This window comes from Alligator mississippiensis, chromosome 2 (assembly GCF_030867095.1).
Source record: "Alligator mississippiensis isolate rAllMis1 chromosome 2, rAllMis1, whole genome shotgun sequence".
Taxonomy (NCBI): domain Eukaryota; kingdom Metazoa; phylum Chordata; order Crocodylia; family Alligatoridae; genus Alligator; species Alligator mississippiensis.
Genome location: NC_081825.1, coordinates 200913867 through 200936722, shown reverse-complemented (window position 1 = coordinate 200936722; position 22856 = coordinate 200913867). Strand labels below are relative to the sequence as shown.

Genomic DNA, 22856 nt, shown 5'->3' with positions numbered 1-22856 from the left:
AGCAAAAGAACTAGCATAGTCTAGTGGGATGACATCACATTGCAAAGTAAATGTGCAGCATCTTTCAGAGCTTGCCACCTTGGACTGTACTTGCCCTTGAGCATGTCTGAAAAGGTTGCATATGAGGAGGCCATAGGACTAATCTACCTGCACATGCAAGGACAGTCCCGGCTTCCATGGTCGAGTCCTGGTCAAAAGTCCTGTAGTGGTTTCCAGCATGGACTTGGAGCAACATGGTGTGCCAGGCAGGTGGCTGGGCAGGCATTGCTGCTGCTGTGCAGGAGCTAGGTATTTGGTATGCAGTGCATGACAAAGGCAGCAAGTTCACTTAAAATCAGTCTCAGTTCATGTGTTGAGGTTGTGTGTGGTCACTGCAACAGAAAACAGGCAGGTTTTTCCTCCTAAATTCTTAAATCTGTTCCTGGTTCCTATTTGAGCATACTTGATCTTCTTCTTGTATCAGCAGTTGCACATCCCTAATTAAACTTTCACCTCTGAGCAGACATTTCCTGACAGGAGGACTCCAAAACAGCCGTGTGCCTTACTACTTTGCCAAAGGTTTATCAATCATCAACAGGTTAAAAGGATGGCCTGCAATCATTTTAATGACTGCCCAGAAGGCAGGGCTGGGGTCCAAAGTAGGATCTTCAGCTGAGCTGAGATAATGATGCCACCTTCACTTCACTCTACTTAACAACAAAACTATCTCAACAAATATCCCAGCAGTAAATAAGTCTAACCATCACATGCACACAGTATCTGGCAGACAGCTAATGAACTTCTGCTGTAACATTCCAGCACTGCAGACATAAAACCGATTTGCTTCCATTTCCAAAAAAAGAAAAAAAATTGAATTGTGAGTGACTGTGATCACCACCATCACCATAGCAGTTCCACAGAAGATAGGCTCCACTGTGCTTTTGCTCAGAATCCGCTCAGATCTGACCCCAGCTGACGGGGCTGGACCCAATGATCTCATGAGATCCCTTCCAGCCATAATGTCTATGAAATTAGATTCTCACATGTTTACCCAGTGATGTAACTCATCACACGAAGTCAGCAGGCTGCTAGAATTTAAGATTTCTCTTGGGGAAAAAAAAAAAATGAGAAAAATATGGAGTAGAGGACATATGCTGACAAAAAGAGGAAGGAATAGCAGGAAAAGGGAACAAAACTTACACGTGCGCATTATGGAGAGAATCCTACATCTGTGGGTGTATAATTTCAGTGGAAACGTTGTATGTAAAGGAGTTACAGAACTGGGACTCGGCCTACTACCTAATCATTTGCTTATGGAATTCCACTATAGTTACATATGTAAAGCTTTAATCTAAAATTATACCAACCAATAGTACCAGATTAAAAGAAACTATAAGTAAAAATCCTTAATAATAATAAACAACCCAAAACAAAAACAAACAAAAACTAGACATGTTTAGTTTTTCCCCACCCCCTCCCATTAGCCTGTCAACATTATCATTAGAGCCTTTACCATTGTTATAAAGCAAGTCCTGTCATCTTAAATTGCACCATGGAGAGGATGGCAGGGTAGAAAGCAATACAGGTACTATATCAGTTAGGGTGTGGTAAATGAAACTAATCAGCAACACTGCAGATGACTAAACATATTTCCTGGTACGTCACTGCCTACCCACCAATAAGGACATAAATGTCTTGATCCTAATATTGACAGAGAATAAAGCTTAAATTACAAGTTATTCTGAGTTAAAACAAAACAAAAAACCCTTTATCCTAAAAAAAATGCAGTTTATATAATAACCATTTGCCCAAAGGAAGAAAAGACTTGTGTAGATTTAAAGAGAGATCCCTGGTTTCTAATAAGGGATTTAGATATTCTAAGAAGAAAAAGGAAGTAACCCTTCATTTCCCTGTCATTAGTGCTGTATATGAATACAGTTCTAGGAAAGAATTAAGCTTTTACTACTTTGCCTTTACTTGCTTGATCAAATACAGGAGAGGAAAAAGCATGCTAATATTGTTAATATTAATTTCTATTAACTGGAACTTTTGTTTTAAACTCCTTGGATTTTGTAGGGGACATGAAGTCTCCCCCTTCTGGAGAGTCTGAAATAGTTCCTTTAAGGAAGCTGAAAGTTCATTAGAATCTGGATGGAATCAGGAGCAGAAAGAAAAGAAACACAAAAGTTTCCCTTTACTTCCACTAAAATAACAAATGTATTATTTCAGGCCTGAGATGACACACTTTCACAACAGGCATTAGACAACAGGCCCAGCCTGCATGGGAAAGAGGAAAACTGGATTCAAAATATGGGCTGTGAGACAAGATATGCAATTTGCTTAACACGGAAACAGTGTCATTAAAAATAAATGTAATGAAGATTTCCATGAACTAATCAATGTTGTCATCTCAAAAATGCAATTTGGAAAAGATTTGGAGTCAGATTCATGTTATATTTGTTACAGCTTTAATCTGAGGCACTGACCAACACTGACAAATCAATTGATAGCTGGGAGATGGGCCAGATAAAGGAAAGCTAAAAACACCATTGTTTCATTTACGATTAACTTGCAAGAGTTCTCTGACACACACACACTTGCAACAAGTTTGAATGAGGGTGAGGGGCAGGGGTTAATGTGCTTATTCCAATGCCAAATAAACCAGAGAAGTTTTACCATTCTTAGTTTATCTGAATGCTATACTAGGAAAAATGAAAGGGAAAAAAGCAGGCTTCAAGTTCCTTCGTTATAATAGTTTTAGTTCTGACAAACAGGAGGTAGGACAATACCCACATCTGTATGTGAATCAAATCTTGGACGTCAACTGCCAACACACTGTATGTTATGTTTACCTTACAAATCAATAGTGGGTCATGAATTAAATAGGGAGGCTGTTTAACTACAAAACTGTTTTTAAGAAGTAGGCACCTGTAATTATATTGGTTAACATTCTCAAAGAATCCTAAATCACTTATGAGTTTTCTTGTGATTAAAGCTCCCTTAAGAATTTTACCCATAATGTCACTAGGGGAGGGGAAAAAACCCCAAAAATCTTTGCTTCAAAGCATGATGAAGTTTGAAAATGAAAAATAGTTTTTCATGTTGACATTTCTTTGTAGAATGACCTGTTTTATTGGTCCATTTGAAGAGTGTATATAAATACTTCTTTAGAAAAGCTGACTCAAGAAAGTCTGTTAAACAGAAGGGCTGGGTCATGTGTGTATTTCAGTTGGTGTCAAGTAGCACCTTGAACCTAGCTTTGTAGAGAGAAGGGTGTTGTGAGCAATGTGTAATGAGGCTCCGGTGCTCTAAAATAGCAGTGCAGTTCTTTGTGTTCAGTATTAATGCAAAAAGACTGCTCTGGGAATTAGAAACAGATTCTAGCTCAGCTACTGAAGATATTGCTTAAATTAAATGATTCAGTTGTTAATGATGAATAAAGGGTTGTAGAAATCAATACATTCATTAAATCAAAAAGTAACTGGCATAACTGACTAGCCATGGGCATAATACTTAAATTCAAAGCAATTCCTGAACTTCTGCATTTAGTGGGGGAAAAGGAACTATGTAGAATACCAATGTATCAACTATACAAGATATTACTAAAAAAAGATTTTCTATAAATATACCTAGTCAAGGACTCGTCCAACAGTCCTTTTTCAGTAAAAACAACAACAAATTAAACTCTTCCCAACAACCTCAGAACAAGAATTTTGGCCCAAGTGAGTATAGATCAGGTTCTCATGGATTATTCCCACCCATGTAAATCCTTGTGGGATGCCCACTGTGGCATTTTATTCCCTGGAGCACAGAGATGGGTCCACAGGGAAATATGAACCTGAAGAGAATAGCCAATATCTTTTCCCCCAAGCCTGCAAAGACCTAGTGCCTCAGCCTAGGTCTCAAATGAAGCTGAACTTGCTACAGTATCTTTTCCCACATCAGTTACTACTGCATCTGTTACCCAGACCAGTGGAAATGATTTCCCTAATGCACCAAGGACTTGGTAAGTAAGACAGCTCCAAGGATGCATTAAATCTCCATCAGTGTTAGAACAGGGTCTTGAAGAATGAGGCAGAGGGAAGGCTACATGCATTTCGGGAGCTCTGGAAGTGGCTGAGAAGCTCTTCACTTGTCCTCTCTACCCCTCTGTATCAGGGCTATTTCATATGTCCTTCACCAACAAATAGACATTTTTCATTCTAAGTAATGCAAAGCAGATAGAATAAAGGCAAATTCTATCACAGGAGCGGGCAAAATGCAGCCCTCAAGCCAGATGTGGCCCACCAGCCCATTCTATCCGGCCCGCGGGGCCCCTAAAAAATTTAGAAAATTAATATTTATCTGCCCCTGGCTGCCTGTCATGAGGCCCTCGATGGCTTGCCAAAACTCAGTATGTGGCCCTCTGCCTGAAATAATTGCGTGCCCCTGTTCTATCACATATAGAGAGGATCATGGGCCTGGTGCATATTAATCTATTTTCCCACCCAAATATCTGTGTATCAAGGTTTAAATAGAAAAGTAGATAGGCACAACCTGCAATGTTAGTTGTCGCTTACTACAACACACACAGCAAGTCTGCAGTACAGTTAAGGAGTATTATGTTACTGAGCTATTATAACTCACCTCTGCTTAAATTCCAGATCAAATACCTTCTCCCATACTTACACCAGGTAACCAAACCACAGGACAGTATTTCATTAAATATTTGGCATGTTGCATCAAGTTACCATTGGTATGCAAGTTTGTGTGTCATGGGACATAGTGGGCTTCTGCAACGAGGTAATGTTGCATAATATAGTATACCAGGAATGTAGGGATTTAAACAAGAGATTTAAAACAATCCTCACCTTTAGGGCACTTGTAATAGAAAGTATGTCATAATTTGTCCCAGGAGCCTTTTGTGCACAGAAAGTGAGGATGTTTCATTTTTAGTATGAAGAAAAAAAATCATTGTTGCATTACATGGTTAAGTTTTTGCTTTAGCAGGGTTTGCTAGAGCATGTTTTAGTTTAGCACACAAAACCTGCATTCTCTAAAATGCATCTGTTAGTAGGCCTTGAGATTAATTACATTAATAAATAATCTGACAATCACATACAACTCCACTATCCTGCTTCATAAAGTTTTGATATGGAGACAGGATCCCAGAAACTAATTACACCAAGCAGGTATTCAGTTATGTTATCTCTGCTCAAATGAGAATCATTCATCCACGGGTCACATCTGTGGAATTCATTTTCAAGCTTTCAACATGTTCATTTCTGATATTCATTCAGCCACACACATTCTGGACACAAATACTGCATGCAGGATTGACAGCTGGTTATTTTAAAAATTCTGTATGAAGGAATTCAAAGAGGCTGTAGGGGTGCATTACTCAGTCACAGGTGCAGAAACTTGCAGATCAACAAGATGGTTCTAATCTTCAATATTCTGTTCTTCCTTCATTCATATAATACTAAATGGTTATCTACTATTCTAACCCGATTAAATTGGAGTATAGTAGGAACAACAGATGAGTTAATGATATTTAGGGAAGAGAAAGGCAGAATTAGAACAGAAACTCACTGTTCAGACTTAAAAGAAACAGAGCACCTTTCCTACAGAATATTCAAGTTTGAATATTCAATATTTTTTTCATGGTCAGTTTGGATTGCAGTTAGAGCTAAAAACAGGACCCAGTCTGCAGCTCAGCTACAAAATGCTACCACTCCATTAGCCTTCAAAAGCAAAACAGGAATATTTTAACTGGCAAGTGTGGTAACCACCCACTCCTTAGGAGTGACCTCCATTGCAAAAAGCAGTAGAGACTTAAACATACATTCTGGGCAAAGTGCTCAGCTAACGCAAACCAGCACTGGACCACAGATTTCACATCATCAAGTAGCCACGGTACATCCCATTACCCACCGCTGAATCTTTTCTTGATCTGATCAGTTGGAAAAAACTAAAGCAAAACTGTTGAAATATTTAGAAAAAATTAGAATTGGTGAAAGACAGATAAAATGTCAGGTTCTTAATACTAAATTTGCAATTTCACATGGCCCTAGTACAGCAGGTACTAACTGTATCAGAATGCAAGCACTGGTGTCAGTAACAATTGTTTTGCATATTGTAACTCTTTGCTTTTTATTATCACTGTGGCTGCACAAAGATTGCATTTACTTCTCCCAAGCCCATCTATATCGACGTAAAATTAGAGCGGATGATATAACTAAATGAACAGATGGATTCACATCAGCCAATAATCAGGATTAGTAATCATAATACTTCATCCAACAACATACAAACAAGCATTCCGTTACTTACCAAACCTAAGTCTTCCCTGAGAAGAAAACAGCTATCTTTTCACTTCAGCTGTCTCCAAGGCTTACCAGTATATTTCATCTATGGATTGATTCTTTGAATCTTGACACATGCACAAGAATTAGGCATGAGTATTTTGGAAGAATTTAAAATCTTTTCATTGACCAGTCTGGATGAGAAAAATTGTAAAATACCCACATACAGCTAGTAGCTTAAAATGCATTCACCCTTAGAATAAAAACACTATTTGCCTGTTATTGCATATACTGTGGATAACTCCTGTTGAAAGGAAAGTTTTGAACAACCACAGTGGAACACTTAAAAGGCACTACAGGCAAAACATGATTGTCTTCCCATGGAAAGCTTCACATCATTTTTAGATATCTTAACTGTTTTCTTAAGGCTCGCACAATAGAAGAATAAATTGGGACAGCCCCTTAACTGGCACAATAGCTTGCCAGCCCAGTCAATAATCTCTAAGTTTAAAAAGTCTGAGAAGGATTTACTATGGTCTCACAGAGCCAAAGAAAGTGCTTTTAAAGACAAACAAACTACCTCCATAATTACACATTTGCAATGCCAGGCCCACTAAGTTTTAAGTTTTGTGTTGAATATCTACTTAGCTGTGTGTAGCCAATAGAAAAAAATTGTTGGTATCATTTTTTAAACTGAGGTGGGTAAAGACATGATGCCACGGGTGAGCAATAAAAGAAAGGGCTAAACCTGTGCTCAAAGTGCTGAAGTAAGCTGTTGTAGTCCTATTAATAAAAATCATAATTACTCTACAATAACACAATGAGACTGCTTGATCCGCGTCAATATTGCATCCTGAAGTTATTCCTCAAATGTCACAATTTTTAAATTTTAAAAATTTATCTGAAATGAAACCATGAGATGGTGAAGAGGGATAAGGGAGGGGACATCTTTTGGTTGTATCAGTGTAACTGAGAAAAAACAAACAAGCAAACCCTGAATTAAAATTTATAAGAGATACTTCCACCCACTTGTATTGTAGTACCCTGGGGTGAGCAAAAGGGTGAAAATGGAGTCCAGTCACCAGCCGGATCCGAATCCGGATCCGGCCCACGAGACAGTCTGCTTGCTCCTGTACTACCCCAAAACCTCATTTAAGAATCTTGGTCACAGGGTGATAGGAACTATAAACAAACAACAGACAAGATGGTTCACTGGCACAAAATCTAAGTACCATTTGGTAACATTAAACTGAATTTCCCTCCAGTTACGGAATTAAGACATGGCCCAACATGACTACAGTCCAGTTTCTAGGGAAGCTAAATAAGCTTTTATGTACTTGTAGTGCCAAGAGTAGTCATCTATAGATGAAAGAATTCCATTCTTACTCATCTTCATGTCAAAAATAAACTGAACAACTCCAGCTCTAGAATGTGTCACATTACAGAATTCACTCTGGATCTGTACAACTAATTTCAACAGTAATACAGTTACCTCAAGTCTCTAAATCAGTTTTCAATCTAGTTAATATCCTTAATTTAGAATATCTATGTTTTCCAGAAACAATCTAACATGCAATGCTGGTATATATGAATTACCAATTACCCTGTGCCTCTTAGGACAGTGGTAAGAAACAAAATACCTACCAGGAATAAGAGTGTTACATTTCAAAAGCACTGTAAAAGTGTTAATGGAGCCTCACACTTATGTATCACACAGGCTTGTTAAGTATTACCCCATTTTACAGACAGGGAAACAGGCAAAGATAAAGTTACTTGCCCAAAGGCACACAGACCTAGGCACCAGCAGAAGTTGGATTAGAACTCAGGAATGTCTAATTCTCAGGCCTTTGTTTCTCCGGCCCATATCATAAATTGCATTTCTTTAAAGTTTTTCCAACTTTGTAGGAAGAACAAAATTGCCAAAGGTTTACGTTCTTTTTCCGCCAAGTTCAGTATTTATTCAAAGTGTCAGTTTATCAAAAAGAATACAAATATGTTTCGCAATAAGACCAGAAAGTACAGCTATGTAAAAATGTACCAACAGCAGGGGGTACCTGTTTGTTAATCAGAGTAGTTATAAACTGTTTTAGGATTAGTATCCCAGCAAATCACCTTGTCCACAGAGAAAGTTCTGGCTTAGAAAAGGTATTTTGGCTTTCCAGTCTCAAGCATAAAGATAAAATCAAGTGTTATGTATGGGTTGTAATCAATGTACTAACTGTTGTATGATGCCTCTACTTTTGAAAGGAGCTGCTTGTTACCCCTTTTAAGATACCACCACAACACTAAAGAATGAAAGAATGGGAAGAGGGGTAGACTCAAGGTCAAGAGAATAAAAAATTTAAACTCGATTTTCAGGCTTTCCTCCAAACAGAAAAAAATGTCAGAGAATGAAGAAAGCAATGGTTTTATATATAAAAAAAAAAAAGTAGTCCCATTTTTGAGCAAAGGTTTTTAAAATTCTAGCATGTGAACAGTTTAGGGAAAATAAATAAAAGTATTTGGCCTTGATTTCATCATGACATCACAAGACAGGTTCAGGCAGATTAGGCCAGGAGTAAAATTCTCAGCGATTCTGCTCATCTTTGCCTTAGTTCATAAACATGTTAGAAAGAAGACTAATAAAAATATTTCTAAATGTAAATAGCTAAAGCATCTCAGCTGATCTTATTTCTTGAATGCAGTGAGCTGTCTATGACTCGTCTTACAGGAAAGAGAAAGGATAGACATAATTGTATACCCTATACTTTAAAAAAAATAATGATTTAGACTAATTATATATGTAAAGCCACATACACACACCCATCATACATAAGAAAACACCAAATCATATCTGCTCAGCTGGCAGGTAATTTGTTTCCATTCACATACTATTGTATTTTAACATCCACTATTGAAGGAATAGAACTGCCAGGGCAGTAAGACAACTTGTATAGCTCCTTGCCAGCCAAGTGCCAGGCATTTTACAAAAGGTAATTAAATATTGGCACCTAAGAGGCAAATGAAGTACATCTTTTTACTCTATTTTACAAATTTGGAACTGAATCACAGAAAGGTTGAGAGACCTGCCCAAGGTCCTTAGCATGACTTGGAAGTTGAACTAGAATACAGATATCCCAGCCCACAATCCCCAGTGAAAGGAGTATAGACCAGTGCTTCTCAAAGTGGTGGTCCGCGGACCGGAGCCACCGGTCAGCAGTGAGTTGCCAGGAAAGAAAGAAATATATTTGCCAGTCCTCAGCGAGTTGCCAGAAAAGACAGAAATATATTTTCAGAAGCATAACATTGATATGTCATAGCTCCACAGTTCGTACATTCCAACACTCCAGATGATGTCACATTGTGCGAGGTGAGGAAAGAGAAAGAAACAGCTGGTCGCGCATTTGTGTAGTGCTGTTACACGCAGTTGCTGCCACTGGCTGAACCAGGCACCGGTCCCTGGCCCACTGGGAAAAAAAATTGCTGGTCCGCCACATCAGATAGTTTGAGAAGCACTGGTGTAGACCATCCAACAGGGGGCTCATGGGCCACCTGCAGCACCCAGGCTCCCACCCAGACACCACTCACCACATTGCTCTGGCTGCAGCAGCAACCAAGGACTCCAGGTTTCCCTTCCCTCCTCTAGCTCCCGCCCCTGCCCCTTCCCCTTCCCCAGGGGGGCACTACGGCACATCTCACCATGCCGGTGGGAAGAGGGGGTACCTACACAGCAGCAACCCAGGAGGCCTGTAGCCCCCACTGTTGTGGTCTATGGGGCCTCCAGACATTTAGAAGTCGGGTGGCCCTGGTATACCTAACCAGAAAAATCTAGCTGGAACAAAACATAGGCTCTTGTATAAAGTTTCTCAGTCGTGCCAACATACCTCAACTTTGACCTGCAGAGACCATCTTTAGATACATGAATGCATTTGGTTTCCATGCTCAAATCACCTCTTGGCTGAGATTGTCAGCAAGGTTGCCAATTGAGAACAGTATTTTAAAACTGACAAGAGACCTCCAGATCCTTTCACGTGCACCAAAATGACATCAGAAATACACTAGTAGTTATCAACTTGGTAAGGATTCAGTCCCATGACCTAAAAGGAAGATATTCTATACCCCATCATCAACAATTTTCTGAGCTATCTAATTGCTCACTCTCTGCATTTCTAAATCATATTTTCAGCCCACACATAAAATGCAATTGACAAGACAATTACTACCATAGACTAAGCCACACTTCAATGCCTGAATAAAAACGTGTCAGATTCAATTAAAACCAATGTGTAAAAGCAGAAGAGAATGTAACATTGAGAGATATGAGCCACCAACCTCCCAGTATGATAACACATGCAGACTGTTCTTAATATTGTTTCAGGATGTTTACAAAGACATGTTCAATGAAAGTTAGCATACTGTCAGATAGCCTTGTTTTTGTAAATTCTTCCATCATAAAAGAGAGCAAAAGATTTCATACAGAAATACTGTAATTAGTTTGTTTGGTTTTTTTTAAGTTAAATTATTTCAGGGTGTAAAAGCTCCAAGTCCATCCTGCAGCAAACCAATAAAAAAGCTAGCTTTGGAGCAGACTTAGTTTTACTGACACTGTATCTGAGACCAGTCAAGGTGGAAAGTTTGCCTATAAGAGTCATCTAGCCAAGCAGCTGCAGTTAACTTTATTCCGTAGGAATCTTACTTCAACAGATCTTATTCAAGTGGCACATGTACATCAGAGACGTGGCACACTCCACCACCTCCATTTCTGTATTAAACCCTTCTCAACAAGTATGTACTAAGGAGGAAGCAACATCAGCTAAGGAGGAAGCAACATCAGCCTAGCACAGAGCGCAACTGAAAAGATGCAAATAGGATACAAGAACCACTTACCACTTTCTTTCTAAATATTAAAAAAAACCCAAAATTTAGATTCTTAGTAGAAGATAGTCCACTATGGACCGTGGGGGTTGAAAATGGATGCCCGACTGTAAGTTAACTAGCCATTTTGAACTGACGCACCCATCTGACAGCCACTGCAATGCACAGCCTTCCTGAGCAGAAATAGCACTGCACATACAAAGGCAGGTGAAGTTAGAGAGCACTGGCTGCGTGTTCATTTATAAGCCCAAGGCGGAGCAAAACACATCAGCCAGTATCAAATACAGCCGGGGGGAGGTGGGGAGTTAGTGAGAAATAATTGGTTAACTTCCACCGATGACTTCAAGGAGGTGAGTGCTAATGGGAATGGGCTATCACAGGGCACATGATTTACCCCAGCCCGGTCTGACTTCAGTTGGGTTATTTCACGCGGACATCAGAGCTCAGAGAGAAGCAGGGGGGCTGCAAGGGCCCTCCAGAGGTCACCTGCTCCGACCCCGCTGAGGGCCGGTGTGGCCCAGGAAGGACGCGGCTGCCCCGGTCCTGTGCACAGGTCCGTGCTCGCTCCCACGCCCTTCCCAACCTCACCTCTCCCGGCTCCTCGCTGCCTGCCCGGCCGAGCCGGAGCTCCCCGCAGATCCCTGCCCCGGGCTGGGACAAGGACCCGCTCCTCTCGCTAGCTAAGAAATCAGCTCCGCTCCGCGACTGGGAAGCCCTGACCCTCCCAAAAAAAGGAAGCGGGGGCAGCTGGCCCCCGCCCGTCTATACATAGCAGCTGCTGTCAGCGCGGCGCCCGCACGTCCCGGCGCGAAGCCGCCTGGCGGCGGGACCGGAGCCGAGGGCAGGTGAGAGCCCCCTGGGCCGGCACGTGGGAGCTCCCCGGGCCGCCGACAGCACCCGCCCCACGCGCGCGCACACGCACTCACTCACTCACCGCCGCGGCATCCCGCTCCTCATGGTGCCCGTACCCCTGCCCCTGCCCCTCTGCTCGCCGCGCCGAGCCGGGCTGCACTGGCGGGGCGGGGCCGGGCCGGGCCGGGGCGGGGCCAATGGCAGGGGCAACCACTCGTGCCGGCTGCGGCTGCGGCTGGCACCGGAGGAGCAGGGCGGAGACCGGGCAGGGAGTGGCCGGGGCGGCTGCTGGCCCCGGCCTTCCCAGGCAATTTCACTCCCCGCCCCGTGTCCTCGTGAGCCCAGTCCCGGCGTACCTCGGCCCTGGCAGGATTCAGTGGAGGGACAAGATAAGGCGGGGCTGGGCTCCGAGGGGCGCCGGGGCGGGTGGGGTTGCCCGGGAAGGTCCTGGAGCAGCAGGGCGGGAAGGGTGCCCATCGTAGAGGACATCCCGCTTTTCTGCTACTCTGTCCTCGATGGATACGTCCTCTATGTCCTCTTGTTTTTCTCAGCGAGAGCGCTGGTGCCCCCTGAGAGCACTGGCCGAGGAACGTGCCAGGAGAAGCGGTGCTGCTGCGGCCGGTCCCGCTGACCCAGAAGTGCCAGTTGCGGGTTGGCAGGACCGGCCGCTGCAGGGCGGACCCTCCCCCCCATTCTGCAGGATCAGCCACAGCGGGACCCCCCGGCCTGCAGGATCCTGACCCAGGAGGCACCAGTAACCCATGCCCTGGGTCGTGAGGCAAAAGTGGGTCGCAAGACTATATGAAAGGATTTGGGAACAAACTTCAAAAATAGATGCTCCTTTTAAAGGAGAAAAACATGGAAAACTCTGGGTTTTTCCTTGCAAGGGGCTGCTTGCTCCCCCACCCCACCTCACACAGAGGGGCTGGCGGCAGGGACTGGCCATCCATGTTTACAAATGGACAGGGTTTGAATGACACTGACTTGGTGGGGTCTGCAAAAAAAATATTAAATCAGTACATTGATTAAAAAGTCCACCTAAGTGAACATGTAATCCAATCAAAGACACCTGCCCCCCCCCCCCCCCCGGGTTATGATTTTCAAATCTTAGAGGGACTCTTATCTCTTGGGGGGCAGCCCCCCTGAGCTCCCCCTTAATTCACATCCTGCAAGCGGGTCCTGGTACAAAAAAGGTTGAGAACCACTGACCTAGGCCAAGCCCCTGCCTGAGGCAGCACCATCCCTATCCAAAGCATCGTTGACAAGCCCTAATCCAAACTTAGTCCTGACACAAGGCAGACCCAACACCCTGACCTGCCACAGGGAAAGCAGAGGGACCTGAGTAGCCAATGTCCCACTTCTCTAGAAAGCTGTGAATATGCACTCAAAGAGATCCTAGGTAGAGAGCCATGTGCCCCACTACAGGGGAAGGTGGTGCTCTCCCCTACCTTGGGCATCTTCAAGAGGAGACTGGACAAGCAACTAGTTGGGGTTGTCTGACCCCAGTGCTCTTTCCTGCCCAAGACAGGGATCAGACTTGATGACCTACTGAGGTCCCTTCTGACCTGAACATCTGTGAATCTATGAAGCCCTGCCTCTCCCCACCTCCGGAGCCTGTACCAAGCTGAGCCATGAGGTAAAATTCCTTCCTGACCCCAAATATAGCTATCGATCTGAGCCTGAATAGGGGGCCATGATCCTATAGCCCAGGGTTTCTCAACCCACGGGTCACAACCCAAAAGTGGGTCACAAGAATATATGAAAGGGTCATGAACAAAATGGATCAACAAACTTTAAAAATGGATTTTCCTTTTAAGGAGAAAAATGTGGGAAACCATGACTTTTCCCTTGCAGGCTGGCAGAATTCCAGCATGCAAGGGGCCGCCTGTCCCACACACATCCCACCCTGCCCCACCCTCTGCCCATACATTGGAGGGCTGGGGACAGAGGGCAGCAAGTCAGGAGCGTGGGGCACTGGGTCAGGACTGGCCATCAATGTTTACAAATGGGCCCTGGTACAAAAAAGGTTGAGAACTACTGCTCTAGCCCAGCATTTCTCAACCCAGGGGTTGTGACAGAAGTGGGTCACAAGAATATATGAAAGGGTTGCAAGTGAACTTTAAAAATGGATTCTCCTTTAAAGGAGAAGAATGTGGGAAACCATGGCTTTTCCCTTGCAGACTGGCAGAGCTTCAGCCTGCAAGAGGCTGCTTGCCCCCCCTCCCCCCCTTGCCCCATACCCACCCACCCCCTGTCCCACACACTGGGGGGCTGGAGACAGGGGGCAGCAGGTTGGGACTGGCCAACGATGTTTACAAATGGGTCCTGGTACAAAAAAGATTGAGAACCACTGCTCTCAGCAGGAACCTTCTGCTTTTAAGTCCCAGGTGAAACACTGGCAAATAAGTATGAGTGAGTTGGACCTGGAGGAAGGTAGGTGTTGGCAGGAGCTGAGGCACTCAGTGGGCAGAAGGTGGGTAAAGCAAAGGTTTTTGGGAAGACAATGGGAGGAGAAGGAAAGCAGGGAATGGAAGGTGAAGGAGGCCAAGGGGCTCAAGAGAAATGGAAGAGGGAAGGGAGCTTGGACACAGAGTGAGAACAGGAGACTGAGATAGAGGAGGAAGGAGTTAGAGCTCCAAGGGAGAGCATGAAGAAACTGGAAAGGTGAAGAGCAAGAGGCACGAGCTCCAGAGAAAATGATATAAAAGGGGAAAGGAAATGTAAGAGAGACTGAGAGGAAAACAGGGATTTTATCAGAGCAAGGAGGGCAGAGTGAGAGGTGGGTAGGAAAGAGAGTCTAAAGTAACGATTCTCAAGCAGAGTGCCTTGAGATCTTTTCAAGGGTGCCACAGGATGCCATGCAATGCTAGCACTGTTAGGGGAACAAACCTGAATTGCAAGATAAACCCAGAGATTTCAAATAGGAATCCACAGTGTTACCAACATTCTGATCATTGTTTTTCAATAACTTCAGCGTGGTTTTCCAGACATATCCAGCAAATAAACAGAGGAGTATTATCCCTACAGGGAGAAAAAGAAAGAATTCAAAGGGGAATGCTGATTATGCAGACCCAGCTGCTCTGTGTGGGATTAGAGGGCTGCTCTGTAGCAGAGGCTCAGCTAGGCTCAGTCCATAGCAGTGGCTCAGAGCTTGTGCTGAGGTTTTCACTAGTACTCAGAGCAGCACCCTGCAAATTGAAAATGTATGCGTTTTTATCCTTTACATTTTGTTTTCTTCCAAGGATCACTTGTGCTTATTAGGAAATACCTATCCAAAGAAATGACACTGCAGCCATCAGAGAATCACTCAGTTGTACAAATTAGAGGAGCAGAGAGGCTGGGAAACAGCCTTGAATTACAGCCCATGTTCTGATCCTTGCTATTCTATCTAATCTAGCTATCTATTTATAGATAGGTGTTGTACCTGAGCTCCTTACAGTCTTCAATTATTTTTATCCTCACAACACCACTGTGAGAAGAGGCACTCCTTATCCCCATTTTGCAAATGAAGAACTAGGATAGAGAAAGTATGTCTGTCCCATATCCATACTGGATCTGTCCATATGGAGAGTCAACAAAGTCCTACCCATGCTAGGTCCTATGTCTACCCATGCTAGGTTTAATCTTGCAAGCACAGATTTAAAAACCAGGGAAGATGTAACAGTGTGGAATTCAGTAAAGGCTAACAACAAAAGCATCTGCCTGGGATCCCCAGTAAGCTGTGGTACCATTGTTACACACATTGGCTAGATTTAATTTAGCATGGGTAAGAAGAGTCAGCTCTTAGTGTTCACTCAGTTTTTGCTACAGAAAAATAGCAGAGCAATTCTTCTGCTGCAGAGAATTCAGAAAGACCACAATAGAACAGAATGTTTTCAACACCATGGATTCCTATTTAAATCTTTGGGTTTGTCTTATGAATCATGTTTGTACACCATGGGCGCATCTCCATGAGTGGGAGCATGCCTTTCCCCCTTGGACAAACAGCAGTGGCGTAATATGTGCCATTGGTACTTGTCCCCAGGGAACCCCATGCACATGTGCTCTGGCACACAGCCGTTGCCCTGGGTGGGGGAGGGAAGGCTAGGGCCGTCATCCTGGGCTGGCCCCAGCAGCCTTACTTGGAATCCTGGGGCCACCAGGGGCTGCAGCCATGGTGATCCTGCAGCAGGAAGCCTGGCCGGCAGCTGGAGTGTGGCTGCAGTTGATCAGGCCCCAGTATCAGGCAGCACATGCTGCCACCACATGCACCGCTCCACTTTTTTTGGGTGTGGGGTTTTTTGACACTGAGATCTCCGGGTACAGGCATTCCCTGGTGCAGGTGCTAACCAATACAGGCATTGCCCATACTGCTAATTGACAGCATGAGGGGTGTTTTTGACACTGGGAGATCCTGGTGTCAAAAAACCCCCTCACACTGCCAATTAACAGCATGGGGAATGCCTGCATGTAGAGCAAATGCAGTATGCAGTGCTGCAGATGGGTCTGCGGTGCCACATACCACATGTGCACACTCATCTGGATGTGCCCCTGGAGTGATAATACTGCATCCCCCTTAAAAGGATCTCAAGGCACTCCGGGGTGCACTGTCATGCTAGTTAATAATCACTGGCCCAGTGATTTGGCTGCAGTCATACAAGAAAGTCTGTGGAAGAGCTAGGAAGTGAATCCTGATATCCACAGCCCCAGGCTATTTGACATTTGCCTACTTTGAACCAAATTTACAACCAATTTGCATTACCTGAGCTAGCAAATGTATATGGGGACTTATTTATGAACATGCAAAACTAAATGATCTGAGTAATTAAACAAATCTCTGAAACAAGCTGTTCAGGGTTAACATCCCTTATACAAAATACCTTTTGATTTCAAAATCTGTGTTGTTATTGCTTGTTCCTACTGGAACAACCTGCTGAATCTAAACATTTCACTCAATTATTAACTTCTGAAATGTAATTCTTTCTTCTGTTTGTTTTGCTTTTGGAGATTAAATATACTTATTCTTTAATACTGTAAATACTGGAACATATGGGTAATGGAGCATATCTTGTTTTGCAGGCATCTGAAAACTATGTCTGCATTTGCAGGCTTAGGAAAAGAAGAAAAAGAAAAAGTTGTTTTTATATCATCATGGTGGGAAAACTACAAGAAAACCCATTTGGCATATTGCCAGCAAAAGTAATCTTTGACAAGCAAATGGAGAGAAAGGGAATTATGTCAATATGTTTTGTAGTACTGTCCTAATATAGCAGATCATTCCAGTATTTCAGAGGTGAAAACAGGGCTTCTTCAATTCAACTGTAAAATGTTACTAACTCATAGTTTCATAGCTGTCAGGGGCTGGAAGTGAACTTTCAGATCAATGGGTCCAGCCCTCCTGCACTTGGGCAGGAAAGACTGCCAGGATCAGATGACCCCAGCAAGATGGGCACCAAGACACTTTTAGAAGATCGCCAGGGTGGATGTCTGTACCACCTCTGGGGGAAGTCTGTTCCAAACCCTCAGCACCCAACTTTTAAAGAGGTTTTTCCTTATGTCTAGCCTAAAGCAATCTTCAATCAGTTTATGCCCATTATTTCTTGTCCTACCCTGGGGGGCCTTGGTGAATAGATGCTCCCCCAAGCCCTGATGTATGCCCCTGATATAGGCTGCCACCAAATCCCCTCTGAGTCTTCTCTTCTCCAGGCTGAACAGTCCCAAGTCTTTCAGCCTCTCCTCATATGACTTGGTATCTAGAAACATGTTAAAGAGCACTGGTCCAGGTACTGAACCCTGGTCACCTTCTGCCGTGATGACTCATTTCTGTCAATTGATACCCTTTGGGTCCTGCCATGGAGCCAGTTACCTAGCCACTGGACTATAAAGTTGTTGAGGCTGCATTTTCCCAGTTTAACCATGAGTTTCCCAATTTAACTCAGTCAAAGACAGGAAACACTTCAAAAACTTCAGAATAAATCCTTTTCCGCTATACACTGGTGACAGATAGGGGATACATGTGCACTCCCTGAGATTGGCAGTGCATCCCCTAAAAGAAGCGCTGTCGATGCTGCCGGTGGTGCCTTCAGGCAGTCGCTGCTCACCACCTCTCCCCCTCACCTCCAACACTGCCGGTGGCATCTGTGGGTAGTCACTGACCACCAGTTGGTGCTTGCCACCCCCCCCACCACTGCCACCACCTGCAGGCAGTCACCATGCCCCCCCAGCCTCCAGAGGCATGCGTCGTTCATGCCACTATAGGAAAGACACATCACTGTTAATCCATGTCTCCCTAAACCCTTAAAACATTAACAAAGTCTTTCAAAAATTTCAACCAAAAGCCTTACCCTAAGAAGGGTACAGACACCAAAAGAGAGAAGTGTCTGAGATTCCAGGAAGTCCACAAGGGACTTGTAGACATGTACCATCAGGTTGAGGTGAAGCTGATGTCCCACTTTGGATGACCTACCTGTTCTTTCTTCAGCAGTCTCATGGGAGGAGGTTGGTCATTGTTCTGCTAAATAGGACAGTTGCTGGTTAATTATGCTTTCAGTATAATATTTTTGATAACCTCACTATTTATTTCCTTTCTTTTAAACACATGAGTTTTGTAAATGGATGAAAGAGTAATGAATTACTATCAATTAAGAATGTTAACCAGTTTTTTTTTAACATTTTTAATCTGCATTTTTTGAGCACTCCTTTAGCCAGAAGCAAGCAACATGGAGAGGGTCCAGAGAAGGGCAACTCGTATGGTCAAGGGCCTGCAGACCAAGCCCTACGAGGAGAGACTAGGGAACCTGGACCTTTTCAGCCTCCGCAAGAGAAGGTTGAGAGGCGACCTTGTGGCTGCCTTTAAGTTCATCACGGGGGCACAGAAGGGAATTGGTGAGTATTTATTCGCCAAGGCGCCCCCAGGGGTTACAAGAAACAATGGCCACAAGCTAGCAAAGAGCAGATTTAGATTGACATTAGGAAGAACTTCTTCACAGTTCGAATGGCCAAGGTCTGGAATGGGCTCCCAAGGGAGGTGGTGCTCTCCCTTACCCTGGGGGTCTTCAAGAGGAGGTTAGATGAGTATCTAGCTGGGGTCATCTAGACCCAGCACTCTTTCCTGCTTATGCAGGGGGTTGGACTCGATGATCTATTGAGGTCCCTTCCGACCCTAACATCTATGAATCTATGAATCTATGGTTCAAAGTGCACTTTCCCCTCTGCAGAGGCAAGTAGGTACAATCTAACCACTTCAGGCCTACGTGAGATCACCTTAAAAGCTAAACAAAACACAGGCATTATATTAGGCATTACGTTCAGCTATACAGCCACTTCTGGAGCTGCAGAAGCCCTGGAAGGGAGAGATTACTCCTTCCTATAGAACCCCTCTTTCCAACAAGAGCATTTCATTTAGAACTGACATGAGATGCAGAATTTGAGCTATTATTTGTAACAGTGCCTCTGCTTTGTAAATTCTTTTTGTCCCGTCCCACCCTGCCTCTCTTTTGGAAGGAAAAGAAAACCAGTATAACACAAGAAAAGAATTATAGTATATGAAGAATAATCCAGCCTTTTCAACTAGTGAAGACATATGAAGTAACTAACTAAATGCCTTAGGATTTTCATCCTCTGTCAGTTTCTGATTATACAAAGCACTTTCTTTTCCTAGCTTATGTGAGCAGATCTAGTCAATTTCTTGTAACTGACATATTACCTACATGTTTGGAATAATAAAGCCTCTTATAGCATTTAAATAGTTTGTATGTTCTTTTTACATGATTTTAGTCTCCTCAATGTTAACCAAGCTCTTATAAAAGAAAGATTATCCACCAAGCTTGGGCCCTGTGAGACCATATTACATTGCCTGTTCCACCACAGATGTCCTGTATAACTTTAGACAATTGACTCAATTTCTGTTCTGTAAAATGCAGATAAAAGTACATCCCTATCTCAGAAGGGATATATATATATGAAAAGTGAAAAATTGTGCAGCCTACTTTATTACAGAAGTGAGAACCAAAAAGGGGCTATAGACTGCTTCTAGCATGTTGCAGCTGTCATTATTTGCCCTATTCTTTGTATCTGCTCCATCTGTAGCAGGAAGCCAACATTTTTTTCTCAACAGTAAGATTTATTTTTATTAAGATCAAATGGACTCTTAAGTTACTGGAGTTAGTCATCCTAAAGACTTTTGCCATATAGATCCAGTAAAATGAAAATATGAAAGATTTCATATTTTCATTTTACTGGTTAGGAGGCTTACACCTATATGTAGAACTGGACAGTTTTCCATATGCCTTAAATAGATGGACATTCCTATCCCACATGCAGGAAGAGGCCTTTCCTACCACTTGCTGACCAGAATGTATCAGATAATCCCTCTAATTAGGGTGCAGTTACACATTACACTTAGATCATACTCAATTTGTGAATGTAAAGCAGTGTTAAAGATAGAACATGCTACATACAGTTGCAAGTTAAGGGTTAATACCATTTGTTGCCTGCACAGCTCTGACTTCCCACTACAGGGGGGTGGGTAGAAGCCAGGACACCTGGACTCTATTTCTAGTCTGGAAGGGGAAGGGGGCAGGAAGCAGTGTATCCTGGGATGCTAGAGGAGACTGCAGATTACTTGTTTTATCTCTGTGGAGCAGGCTGAAGTTACCCTAACATGAGCAAGTCAGCACAGCCTGGAGTTAACTTGCACTTGAAGTGGTACAACTTTGAGATGCTCAGATGGCACTTATCACAAGTTAACGAGTTTTAACGTGCCCTTGAGTTTTAAATGCTTTTAGTATCATCTAAATGTAACATGTAACTTCACCCTAATGTCTGATCAAATTGTTCCAGTAAGACATACATTCAAAGCAGTTTTTAAATTTGAGGCTCTAAAAACATTGGGACATCTATGGTATGTTGCTGAAGAGCCAAAAACGGTGGGGGTCACTGGTAAATAATTAACACAGCCCTCTCAAAGGATCACTTTTTCTTCAATTTTTAACCAACTCTCAAGCAAAATCCTGCCAATATAGGAGTTCATATCCATTTGTTAGGAAAGATTAGAAGAGAGTCCATTACTACCCTGGCTCCCCCACGTCCCACATTTTCCTCTATGATTTCACATACTTTATTGTTTCTGCTATGAAATAATTGTACTTGGGCTTTACTGCTGTCCTCTATTGATCTCCACTGGAACAGCCAGTATTTATACACTCACCTGAGCTGCTTCTATCTCCTTCCAAAGGGTGCCCTCAGATAAACTGTCCCGGTTGTCTGTGCTACAGTTGTGAGTTCAAATGCCTAGCTCTCTTTTGTCTTAATCGCCAATCATTGTTTTCCATTTTAGCCATAGGCTTTTCAGCTTTTGGTTTTGCTTTGTCTCACTGTCCCCCTCCTCCCCCCCCCCAGCTTTAAATATTTTATATAAGTATTTTCTTCTACTACATTTTGGGGATAAAAGATCATTAGAAAGCTTGATTAGCACATTCTATATATATAGCTATCTAGGAAATGTCACTGTTTAGAACCTTTTAATTAATCAATAGTTAAATCCTTCCAAAGCTGCTTTTTTTAAAGAACTATTAAATTTCTGCTATACCAGTCCACCAAACATGAACACAAAATTATTCCATGACAATAATGCTATACAGTATTGATTTAACTTACTTATTTCATCAGACTCTTATAACTGTTCTTTCTTAATCTCATCAAGAGATTATTCCTCCAGTACAGACTCCTCAAAATCTGCAGTTTGTTTATCCAAACACTTCTTTCATCAAAGTCCTAGAAAATATATTTGGTTTTCTTTGAAATAACTCCCATTTTAGCAGAATAGAAAATTACCACCTAAGCAATTTCCTAAAAAATTATTGTTTCAGAGTGGCATTTCACTGCAATCTATGAATCATAAATAACAGCTAAGGAAAATTACACTAGTATTATTGTTGGTGATTTGGTCAAGAAAAAGGTTTTGATTCTGGAAGAACTCAATTCTTTGAGAGAGTTACAACTGCCATACTAATACATATTCCATACTATATTTTAGCTAATCAAACTGGCTTATCAATTAGATGTGTTAATATCCATTTAGTTTAAAGGATTCCTATAAAAATATATTTTTCTCCATTAATTTATTTATCCTTAGGTTACGTGTTATTTCATGCTGCTGTTAGAAATTTTTGGTTCCAGATATAGACAGCTAGATGTTTTCCTTAGCGCAACTAGTAAGTACTACATTAAGATTCTCTTTATATTATCTCAGATCTCCGTGCCTTCAGGGTTATCTTCCTCAGGTATTTTATTTTCCACTTCTCTAATTTGTATTTATGAACCTAGTTCCTATTTTGGTTCTGTTATTTGCAGTAACCTCAACTTTGAGAAGCAAAGATTATAATAGCAAGATCCAGACCTGCTTATCCTCCTATTGAAGCAAGCAGAAAGACCATGCAATTAAAACTGTCTTTGCACTGTCTTTGTATCAGACCCTTATTTGCTTAGCCAGTCCTTGCAGCTGTGCTACATAAAATCCGCTGACGAATGATTCACTGTAAACCCACCAGACAACCTCAACCGTTCTGATAAGATTTGCTTCCTACACTGGTGTTCTTAACCTCCTCTAAAAAGTACTGTTAAAGATATGAAATGAGTAACATTGCTCTCTACTGATATTCAAACAATGAATGTTAAATGTAAAAAAAAGAATGTACTGCTTGTACTAATCATGTCAGATACTGTAATTTGATTTTACTACACTTCAGTTTAAGACTTTGCAGGGCAAAAATGAAATTTAAATTCCACTTAAAGTATCAAAAAAGCTTGAGCTCAGCTTAACCATAATTTTTCCAGTGAGAGGAATCCTGAATCAGCATAGCTGATAAATCAGATTCACTTTCATTACAATAATAAGCAATATGAAAC

The 22856-nt window shown here is 42.5% G+C and overlaps 1 protein-coding gene and 1 long non-coding RNA gene across 6 annotated transcripts in view; one reads left to right on the top strand and one right to left on the bottom strand.

Annotated features, from left to right (window-relative positions):
- MICAL2 (microtubule associated monooxygenase, calponin and LIM domain containing 2) overlaps positions 1-12234 on the bottom strand; it is a 218849-nt gene extending 206615 nt beyond the window's left edge. The window contains exon 1 of one of the 3 annotated variants that reach the window (XM_059722688.1): positions 12052-12234. The gene's annotated coding sequence lies outside the window, so the exon portion shown is untranslated. The remainder of the gene's footprint in view (positions 1-12051) is intronic. The other 2 variants (XM_019476858.2, XM_059722687.1) reach the window with 2 other exon arrangements.
- On the top strand, positions 11489-19693 carry LOC109280515 (uncharacterized). 3 transcript variants are annotated; one of them, XR_002086860.2, is made up of 3 exons: positions 11489-11670; positions 13498-13605; positions 17028-19693. It is a non-coding gene; the product is annotated as an uncharacterized LOC109280515 (long non-coding RNA). The 3 variants fall into 3 exon arrangements; XR_009460041.1 differs by lacking the exon at positions 11489-11670 and adding an exon at positions 11872-11962 and having other exon boundaries at positions 13494-13605; XR_002086861.2 differs by lacking the exon at positions 11489-11670 and adding an exon at positions 11874-11962.
- Positions 19694-22856: the final 3163 nt, after the last annotated feature.